Source organism: Arachis ipaensis, chromosome B07 (genome assembly GCF_000816755.2).
Source record: "Arachis ipaensis cultivar K30076 chromosome B07, Araip1.1, whole genome shotgun sequence".
Lineage (NCBI taxonomy): Eukaryota > Viridiplantae > Streptophyta > Magnoliopsida > Fabales > Fabaceae > Arachis > Arachis ipaensis.
The window spans coordinates 65,718,530-65,729,591 of NC_029791.2; the positions used below are offsets into that span (position 1 = coordinate 65,718,530).

Consider the following 11,062-nt stretch of genomic DNA (forward strand, 5'->3'; position numbering starts at 1 on the left):
GATTGATAAAAAAAATTTTAGAGATTGAAAATTTTGTTAAAAAATTATCTATAAATTTTTTTATTATAGTTTTTTTTAATTTAAATAATTTTTTTATTGGATTTATTAGAATTTTAGTTTATTTGTATATTTTGGGATTGATTTTGGCTTTAAAATGTTAAAATTCAGATTAGAAAATTCATTTTAAGCTTGAATGGTAAAAGGAAGGGGCAAACAGAGGAAAAGCTCCGGTTGCGCGGGCGTTTCTCGTGTAACCTCCGTGCGTTTTAAAAGAAACCCTAATTCGCTCTGTTTCTTTTTTCTTCTCCCTCTCTTCAGCGCAGCTTTTCCCTTCACCACCTATCACCCATCTTCTTCACCATCATCACCGATCACCATCTCCTCCACAGCGCCGCCCCACCCGCCGTCACACCATCACCGCTACTCCTTCCTCTTCTCTTTTCACCATTAACGCCGCGCCCTTTATCGCCGCCAGCAACACTTGCGACGCCGTGACTCTTCTTTCCTTCTTCTCTAGCTCGCCCCGAGCTCGCGGAAGCAGTCACTGCTTCGCAGCTGAACAGAACAGGGCAAAGAAACTCCAGCCCCTGTTTCTCGTCGTTCGGCGACCACTTGCGTGCGCCATTGCTGGCTGTGGCAACAACACAGTGCCACCGCAACTCCTTCTCCTCTTCTTCGTTTCCACCTGCTGCTAAAATTCAGGTTACCGTTTTGCTTTCAATTCCTGTTTTAGTTAGTTTTAGTTCCTTAGTTTGATTCTAGATCAGTTTAGTTAGATTTAATTTTCTGTTTTAGTGGATTTTAGGTTGTTAAGATAGGGTAGAATAGGTTATTAGGTTCTGGGACTAATGAAATTGTGTGGAAAATGCTTGACCGTATTGATGAGTCGCTGTTTTAGGGTTTGTTTCTGCTGAAATGTTGCTGATTTGGTGTTGTTTATGTTGAACTTAATGAATAGATGTTAAAAGACTGTTTGTTTTGTTGAATAATTGCTGAAATTTGGTTGAATAGCATTTATTTGAATTTGAATTGTCAGCTACTACTTGGTTGCATTGATTTGTTGCTGAACCACTGCAAGATGCTGTTGGTTTTGTGTAATTGATGCTGAATTTTGTGAAATTGTTTTTTTTTATGAATCATGCTGGGATTGATATTGACATTTGATGCTGCTATGCATGTTACTCTTGCTGATTGAGTGAATGCTATATCTGTTGGCTACTGATTGTTTCTGCTCTCGCTACTTGATTTGCTACTGATTCTGTTTTTAGTGGTGATTTTGTGCTAAATTTGTGTAAACTTTGAGTATATGCACACTGCTTGTTTGATAATATGTCTCAGTTTTTAATGGAAATTTGGTTCAATCTCTAAAAATCAATGCTTGCTATGCATTGATGTAAATGTGAATATTTCTAATTGACTAAAATTTTTGAATCTTGAATGTTTGAGGTCTTTTGGTGTTTGAACTTATTCCTCTCACCTTGCTTAACCATTATTCTTGTTTATTCACCAATTGCTTGAATATGCCTCTATGTCTAACTTGTGCTTTAAATTGCATGTTGTAGCTACCATGTGATTTAGAATATTTGATTTTGTTTGGCATCATTTACCAAGTTTAGTTTGATATGATGGATTGCTTGAGATGCTAGTTCTTATTGATTGAGTTTTGACTATATGCGTTTGATACAATTGCCATGATTGGATTATTTGAAAATTGAATTTCAATGACAACATCACATACTCTAAACCTCTTCTTTTGCATAATCCATCACACTATATCAATTGCTTGATTATTTGCCTAAGTGTCCTTATGCTTCTTGTTGCTTGTGTGTTTGTTTCAACTTGCAAGTGTTCTTTAAAGCATCTTAGGCACATTAAAATGAGTGAGTATATGCATACTTTATGTAGTTGTGACAGCTTTCAAGTGCTAGTGCATGAGTTCTAAACCGTGCGCAAACTTAGAATTCACACACTATTTTTCTTAATGTCACAAACTCATCAACTCACTTCATTTTAGTGATTATGACCTTATTCCAGAAATCTATGCTTCCTAGATCATTGAGTATTTGAATTGTGATATTCTAAGACATTTGCAATCCAGGGATAATTGAAGAGTGGCATTGTCATTTGATTGTGCTTATGTCTTCAATTAAAAAAAAAGGCAAAAGCACATATGAGCCAGCCTGTTTATGCCATCAAAAAGGCAGGCTACGAATGAATATTAGGACCATGAACAAAAAACACCACTTAACTCGCGCCGTTTAGCCCCCGGGAAGTGACAAAGCAGGCTTGGAGGCACTCACCAAATTATTTATTTATTAGTTTAAAAAAAATTAAAAAATAAATCAGTAATCACCTACCAGCAGCAATTCACACATACTATACTTTCACTCCTAATCCCATTCGGCTATGATCCCTTACTCCTTCCACCATATCCATTACTCCCTGCTTTCTTCATTCCTCGTTGTCATGATTGCAGAATGGCAGAGCTTTGCCTCTAGCATTCTTCACCGTCTTAGATATATTAGAGCTTTCCATCAGTCATATTCTTCATTGTGTTAGCTGCAGGAGCTTCTGTGTGAGTCGCCTTCGTCGATTGTCAAGTAATTTCTTTAACATTAAGATATGGGTACTTTTAGTTTTATATTCACATAATTAAACTATGTCATGATTTTATTTGGTTTATTAAATATAGATATCAAAATTTTAAGTTTTGGGTTAATTTTTTTCTTAGAATGGTTGATGCATTTGTACAAGAATAATCTAGGCAGGGAAACCAATTACTTGGGAGTAAAAAGGTGAGTAAAAAATTTTTTTTTTTCTATTTTCAGGAAGAAAGGTTAGAATTTTTTTATGCAAATCAGATTCGATTCAAACCTAAAAATGCAAATATATCTTATCAAATCTGAAGTTTACATATCGAAATTTTGTCCAAATCCAATCCAATTTGATTCGCATACACCTCTAGATGAGATTGAGGTTGAAGCTGAGACTTAAGCGGAGGCTAAGTCTTAGCCTTGGAGTGTAAGCAAGAGCCTGGGCACTACAAGAAAAAAGGCTTGTCGCCACACTTTTTTCTTACCATGCTTTAAAAGCGTGGCCAAACAATGGCTATGTTTTTACGAGGGTGGCAATTGATCAAAAATTTGGCCACGCTTTTTTGAGGGTGGCGAATGATTAAAAATTTGGTTACGGATTTTTTTACACGCTTCAAAAACGTGGCCATAAAGAACAACAGTCACCTTTTAAAGTGTACCAATAGAATTACTTTACGGTGACATTTTGAAAATCTTGTCGCCACGCTTTTTATTGAAGCGTGGCTATTTTTTGTTTGTCACCTTTTTAAAGCATACTCATTTCCTAGGGCAATTTAATATAATAAATAATATGGGAACTAAATTTACCAGATTGCATAAAATGGAAAACGGATACCAAAATGCATTTTTTCTATAATCTATGTAAACTGCAACAGCGGTTTTGCGGTTTACCAATACACGTAATCCGCTGTAGGGGTGTCGCGGATTACGTGCTAGACGAAATAAGCATAAATCGTGACAGGGGTGTCGTGGTTTACGTTTGGATGTATAATGTGCATAAACCGCGACAAGGCTGTAGCGGTTTATGCGTTAGTATAAAATTTGCATAGACATAAAATGAAGTATGTGTATTGTTAACAAAAAAATACATAACACATCTAATTCAATGGACATAAACTAAGTACAAACACATAAAACAAAACTACATGACAAATTTGAATTACATAGGTTTCTTCAATGAAAACATAAAATAGTAAGCTACGGCTCCCGCGTATCCTCATCCTTCTGGTGAGAGTCATGTCCAAATGGGCCCAGGAGATGCGACCTTGTACTATATCGAGCGACCCGTCTCACTCTGACTGGCCTCTGGTGCTGCTGTGTTGGAGGATCGACAGGCATGCCTACGTCATATGCAGATGGCGGCGTCCCTCCCATGCCCAACCAACTGTCATATGGGCGGTCAGTAGGCTCATTCAGGTCTACATGTAGCTGGAGCTGGAACCCATGAGGGTCAGACATCTGCGGCTGGTACCGCTGCATATCCTGCATATCTAGGCGGTACCCCTGCGCATCGTCCATCTGGGTCTCAGGCCCTTAATCCTATGGGGTCTGCTGCTGAAGATGCGGAGGGTCGTCATCCCGGATGAGATCTGCAAAGTCGGAGTAGAACTGTGAACTCCTAACCTTGTGGTCCATATTCATCGTGAAAGTCGGATCCGCCAAGTCATCATACATCTGGCCATGGATGTCATGGTATATGTGGGAGTTCGAAACATGTGTAAAAGGAACCTCCTGTGTCTCCGCCCCTGCCTGCTCAGTGGGTCTATCACCAGTACCATTAGATGTGACCCCTGATGAACCACCCCGACGCTGAGGACAGCCAAGACGGACACGGTGATCGGCGTGTCTGACTCCGTCGCCACCAGATCTGTCATCCTGAATCATGTCATCCAGCTATCGCCACTCACAGTCTGTAGCCCGGGTACCAACGCGTCGTTATCAGGCACGTCTGGCATTGGAACCCTAGAAGGCGCCTGTGACGACCCTCTCTAAACATCCTAACTGATCTCCTCAGCTCTAGGATCGGCAATCAAGGAATCTGGCGACAGAAATCTATGGGCCACTCTATACCACCCATCGCAGAAAGTTTGCGGACGACCTGGAATCAGGCACCCGGGGGATACATAGGATAACATCAACCCTGTTTTGCCAACTAAGGTGCCATACCTGATAATAGCTTGGGAACCATCTGTCCCTACTCCTCCCATCCTTGGCATGGAGCCAGTCTATATTCGAGGCTTGCTCAGGCTCGTGCTGAACGCCATCCAGCTGTGGCAGCACCCTATCCCCCTGGTGCCACTCAATGACGGCGACGTATATCAAGCAGGTACATGCACGCCATAACCGACTGTGCTCCTCTGTGAGAATCTCGGGATGAATAGCCATCACGTCGAGCGAAGCATAAGGCTCCCAAACAATCTACAAACGTTGACAGAATACATTTTATAAGTCCATTAACAAACAAATTTATAGTTAATTACTAGATAAAAAATGAATAAACTTACATCTCGATTGCTTAATCGGTCCAACGCTTGGCGACACTGGACGACTCTCCTCCTTGCGGTCGGATGTCGGCAAGTAGGTGGCCCACCTGAACGAATACAATGTTAACAGGTAGAACCATAAGAAAAAAAGTTACAATTCAAGTCTAACTGTTCAGATATGTATACCTGGAAGCCAATGAGAAGGAATATGTGTCGAATTCTCGCGGCCTGAGGCTAGGAAACCGCCAGAAAATCCATGACTGCAGTAGCTGCAGGTGGCTTGCCAAGTTCGTTACGTTTCTGTTGGCCACCCAACACATGCAACGATATAGCCAGGCCAACGCTGCCAACCCCCAGCTATAACTGCCCATGTCATCAAGTCTCGCCACAAAGGGTAACCACCGTATATGAACCTGGTTTCCACTCGTCACCGAACAACTGAGTGGAAAGCACCATCATAATATAAGCCCGTGCATATATACATATGATCTCCTCCGTAGCATCATTTGGCAGCATCCTGAACCTCTCATGAAACCAGGTGAAGTGGACTGTATACTGCTTGACCTTATTTTGTGGTGGAAGCTCGCCAAACAGTTCCTGAAACCACTCCCATGCCGGTTTGTCTTTTTCCGTAAATTTCTCAAAATCTGTAAGGCACCCGGATACAGGTAAACCATCCACAGGCAGCCCCAACTGGTATGCTACATCCTGGAGCGTGATAGTGCACTCTCCAAAGGGCATATGAAAGGTATGCGTCTCAAGATGCCACCTCTCAATGAAAGCGCTCACTAAGGGCTCGTCCAACCAGAAGCACCTGGCGTTGAGCCTCACCAGGTGGTACAAACCGGCCCTTTCCAGATACAGTACGATCTTGTCATGCAGAGGCATGTTCTGCTGCTTCCGGACACTATAAATACATCTCGTGGGTTGGTGCATGTAACAGAAGAAACCAAACATATAAAAAAACTAACACTAATTTAAAGTAATCTAACACAAAATATACAATATTAATGTTTAAACAGGTAACATACAGTTCCTATTTTCTAATCACAAAATTCAATGAAAGGCATAAACGATTCAAGACCTTAATCTAAATTAATTAAATACTACATTTTATGGTTTAAAATAATAATTTAAATCTAAATTTAAATACCTAAATCACAGTTATACGAAAAATATTATGCAAAATACATTAATTAAAAATAACCAAACTAACCTTTTCGTTTATGCTTCTAGCAACGTGCGCAATGTCGTTGAGCCTGTAAAGTCTGCGTGCCTCCGCCATAGTCCTGGCTCCGATCTCCACTAAACCAACCCACACTTTTCTCTCTTTTCCTCTCTCTAGAAAACCTCTCTCTCTAAAAAACTTTATCTCCAGCACAAATGTAATCCGCGAGACCCCTTCAGTGTATTTATACTAATACATTAACCGCTACACCCCTGTCGCAGTTTATGCACATTATACATCCAAACGTAAACCGCGATACCCCTATCGCGGTTTACGCTTATTTCGTCTAGCACGTAATCCACGACACCCCTACAGCGGATTACCTCGCGGTTTACATAGATTATGGGAAAAATGCAATTTGGTATCCGTTTTCCATTTTATGCATTTTGATAAATTTGGTTCCCATATTATTTATTATAGTAAATTGCCCTAATAATAATAACAATAAAATTACAAGTTAAAAAACAAATACATAAAATACAAATAAATATATTTACTTATTGAAGGTCACCATAGAATCTCCGCCGTGCGTCTGACACCCAGCCTGAGGAGTACATCGTCGTGATGCGCCTAAGGAGAATCATCAGAGATAGAATCGTCGCGTCAGAGGGAGAATTGTCGCCGTCCAGCAAGGTTGTCAACGGCAGAATCGTCGTCTCCAAGGCAAAATCGTCTTTTGAAGCTCTCCACTGGCGGTGAAACTTGTTCCTCTTGCGCTGTCCATCGCTCCTTTGTCTCCTCCTGTCGCTCGAAGCAAGCCCCGCCTGAAGCTCTCCAAGGCCACACTTATTTTCAGGTTCAAGTCCCTGCCTGAAGCTCTTCCATTGATTGAGGGATTGTTGACAGGTGATTGAGAGATTTTGCAAGACTTTGTATGATTGCAATTTATTTTGTTGTCGTTTATTACTCAGATTTAGCGGATAATTCATTGCCTGGTTATATTAAAATTTGATTTGTCTTTATTTTTCTAGTTGGATTTGATTGAATTATATGTGAAATTGGAGTTGGTTATGTTTCATTTTTCTAGTAATACAAATAATTGTTGTTGAATCTTTCTGTGCTTCTTTTTATTGTATTCTAATATATCAAGAACCAATAACCAATAACCAATATATCTTGTGAATTTTTTAGCAATTTTTGTCATTGACATGTTGGCTTGCTTTGCATTTCATCTGTCTGCAGAAGATTTTCTAAAGTGCTTCTATTTTATTGCTTCATCAGGGAATGCAGCAATTGTGTGAGTAGCAAACAGAGAAAGCCCCCTTCACAACAAGTTAGGAGCTTTAAGGTTAAACAAGAAGGGGGTTCTTGAGCTTCTTAGTAACGCAAATAAAACCATTTGGTCATCCAACATAGCAAGCAAAACCAAAGTCATGAGTAGCTCAATTGCACAACTCTTGGATACAGGAAATCTTGTAGTGAAAAATGGACAAGATACTAATAGTGAGGTCAACCTTTTGTGGCAAAGTTTCGATTATCCTGGCAAGGACATGCATAAATTTAAAACTGATTGTGTTCAATAAAGAAGAGGTCTATTATGAGTTTGAAATTCTTGATAGATCAATCTTCTCTGTATTCAAAATGGATTCTGGGAATACACAGATTATGGCTTGGGAAATTCAAACAAGAATTCTAGTGGAAGTTTCCAGATCAATGGACCAAATGCATGTAAAAGTTATTCTCTAAAGATGTAAGTGAACTCTGTTTCAATATACTAGTTGCTAATTTTTAGAAAGCATGTTAGTGACAGTAATTTACTCTACTAATGAAACTACCAAAATTATTATTTCTAGTTTATCAGTTGACTAACATTATTCCTGTTTCCTAATACAGACTTCAGACATGCAGTTTGAGTTTCTCACTAGCTACATCGCTGAGCTCAGTTTGTTGGATTATAATTGTGTGAAATTCTTGTCTTCTTTGGTGGCAGCATGTGTTGTATTTCTATCAAGATTTATGCTTAAGCCCAAAGACACAAAGACACCTCCTTGGGTAATGGTTCATTCTTCTAAAGCACAGATTCAATATCCAAGTTGGATTCAATTACTAAATTAAATGATTTATTTACAGAATGCAGCACTTCATCAACTCACTAGATATAAACCTGCCGAATTGAAGGAACGTGCTCAAAATATACATGATTTGTACCTCAGTAGGAGAGGTGGCTCTTTCCAAGCTCACAGAGAAATACAAACAACATAAGGTAGTTGTTTTCCACTAATTATGAATTCAATGTAATCTGTCCAACCTTTTTTTAAAAAGAATTTTTCTTGAATTTAATTTCATTCCACTTGTCACATTGGAGGAACGTATTTGTACTAATATAGGGTGGATAAGTAGAACAATATGACTGTTGTTTTGTTGCAAAATCAGTATCAGCAATTCAATTGATTTTCTGGACTAGAGTGCTGTATAATGTGAGTTGGAGTGTTGTTGCTGCATAAATTGAGTTCACGGTATTTGATCTCCACTAAAAGTTCTTTCTTTAACTTTTCATTTCTATGTTTCTGATTAATCAATCTTTGGTTGCATCTCATTGTACTGTGGTATGAGTAAGAAAAAAAATGTCACGTGAGATCTCCATGAAATTAGCTACATGAATTTCAAGTTATATATATAGCAATACTTGTGTGTAATTTACACGCTTCTTAATCTGTAGTGGTATTTGGATTCAGAGGATTTTGCTTGAGTAGTTAACTTGTGTCATATATTGCTGTGGCTGTGTTTCACTCCATGGTTGTAACTATTTCTCTTTTATCTTCACAGGTGCTTGATCTTCCTTGTTTATTCGAGATTCTTTAAGTTTGGATAACATTTCAAATTTAAGACTCAATAACTTGGAACTGGAAAAAGGATCGTGGCAAGATCATGCATCCATTTGTTGGACTAGGTGCCAAGGGAAGTTTTAAATTTCCCTCAACCTCATTGAAGATTGTAATGACACTAGTTTGTAATTTTGTATCCCCAATATGATTACAGATTCTTCTAGATAATGTAAAATTGTTTGACCAGCTGCTTGACTTTGTTTTCTACATGCTTATTGTTCTTGGTGGTTGCAAACAAGGTTTACTTTGTTTTGTTCTTTTGATTTTCTAAGCATATACTAGGATTATTTTTTAATTTGATAAGGATATAGCCACGCTTTTAAAGCGTGGCAATATGTTCCTATTGACATGCTTTTGAAGTGTAACCAAAACCAATGGGCATGTTTTTAGAAGCGTGGCTGTATGTATATTTTTTGGCACGTTTTAAAAGCGTGGTTATAGGGTTCTATATACGGCCATGGTTTAAGCGTGCCAATAGATCAAAAGTGTGGTGATAAAGCAACAAGCAAGTTTGCAAATATGACTATTTTAAAAGCGTGTCGATAGTTCAAAAAGTGTGGCCATTCCACTTTTAAATTCTTTTAAACAATCCAATTTGATCCAATTTCAAGCGGTGTGGTTTGGATTGGATGTGCAGTTTTTTAAATAGCAATTTTAACAAGAGATATGTCTTAATACAAATATAAATCTAACACATCAAATCTGAATGAAAATTGTGTAGTGACTTTGTTATGGCATGTATCTATATCATACAATTAATTGACCTAGGTCAATACATACATGTTACTTATCCTAATGAATACCATACAGCAGTGCATTTTAATGGATCCTCAATCCAGTTTAGTAACAAATTGACATTTGAATAATGGACAAAAGCATTAATTACACTCACTGCAACAACATAATGTAATTCAATATTATGGAGACTTATGCGGAAGATATATTAATTGGAAGGGGAAAAAATACTTGATACACTTGCAATGGAAACTAATGGAGAAACAAAGAACTTGTAGCTCAAATTCTAGAATTCACGTTCATGAGAATCCTCAACTTAGTTTGAAGATTGATGGACAAGTAAAGCACAAAATCAAAAGCAGGCCAGCAAGGAAGAATAAGAACATATCCATATGACCAGTGTTCAAATTCTAAGGAATCCACCCTCCATTGGAGCCCTTGCTTGTGATCCCCATAACCATATTAACCAGCATGCTATTAAATAGATTAGAACCAGATTTAAAACAAGAATCAAAACCAGATTTAATTAAATAGACCAAAAGAAATAAGACAATAGATATAAAATAAAACACAAAAATCAGAGAAGATTTAACAAAGACCAGAGGCAACAACCCATAAGCTTAGCAACTATTATATATCCAAATCAAAATCATTATACACTCAAAAGAATTGGATACTTCGTCATAATTTCAATATGTGAAATTGCATGGAGCTGAAAATAGTAGAGTTAAACAATTACCTAGTAACGAAAGGAGCTTTGGAGAATTAAACAATGACAGTTGAAAATAGTAAAGTTAAACAAACACGAGGTATTTAACAAATTTGATGAGTTATTACAAGCTAAATGTGAATTGGAATCTTAGTTGCAAGGAAAATCGGAAAGAGAACCTGAAGAGAGAAATTAGGGTTTAGAGTTTAACTACTCTAAATTAATTAGTGAGTGAGTTACCTAGAGATAGTGGTGGTGCGGAGGACTTTTCTAGCATAACGATAGCATGGATGATATAGTAGCGCCAACAATGACCAACCGGCAAGTACATTAAGGTTTTTTAAAATGACTTACAAAAAAATAATAGGGAGAGGGAGGAGGACAACCTACCTGGAGTGAGGAAGGAGATAGCTCCAGCAACATAGAGAGTAGCGGCGGCTACGACGGCGACGACAGTAGTGGCGGGAGTGACAAAAACGACGACAATA

The 11,062-nt window shown here is 38.3% G+C and overlaps 1 long non-coding RNA gene across 4 annotated transcripts; it reads left to right on the forward strand.

Annotated features, from left to right (window-relative positions):
* On the forward strand, window positions 187–9,368 carry LOC107609253. 4 transcript variants are annotated; one of them, XR_002350006.1, is made up of 7 exons: window positions 187–702; window positions 2,099–2,795; window positions 6,812–7,151; window positions 7,527–7,995; window positions 8,139–8,297; window positions 8,376–8,508; window positions 9,072–9,368. It is a non-coding gene; the product is annotated as an uncharacterized LOC107609253 (long non-coding RNA). The 4 variants fall into 4 exon arrangements; XR_002350008.1 differs by having other exon boundaries at window positions 2,732–2,795; XR_002350007.1 differs by lacking the exon at window positions 187–702 and having other exon boundaries at window positions 717–2,600; window positions 2,732–2,795.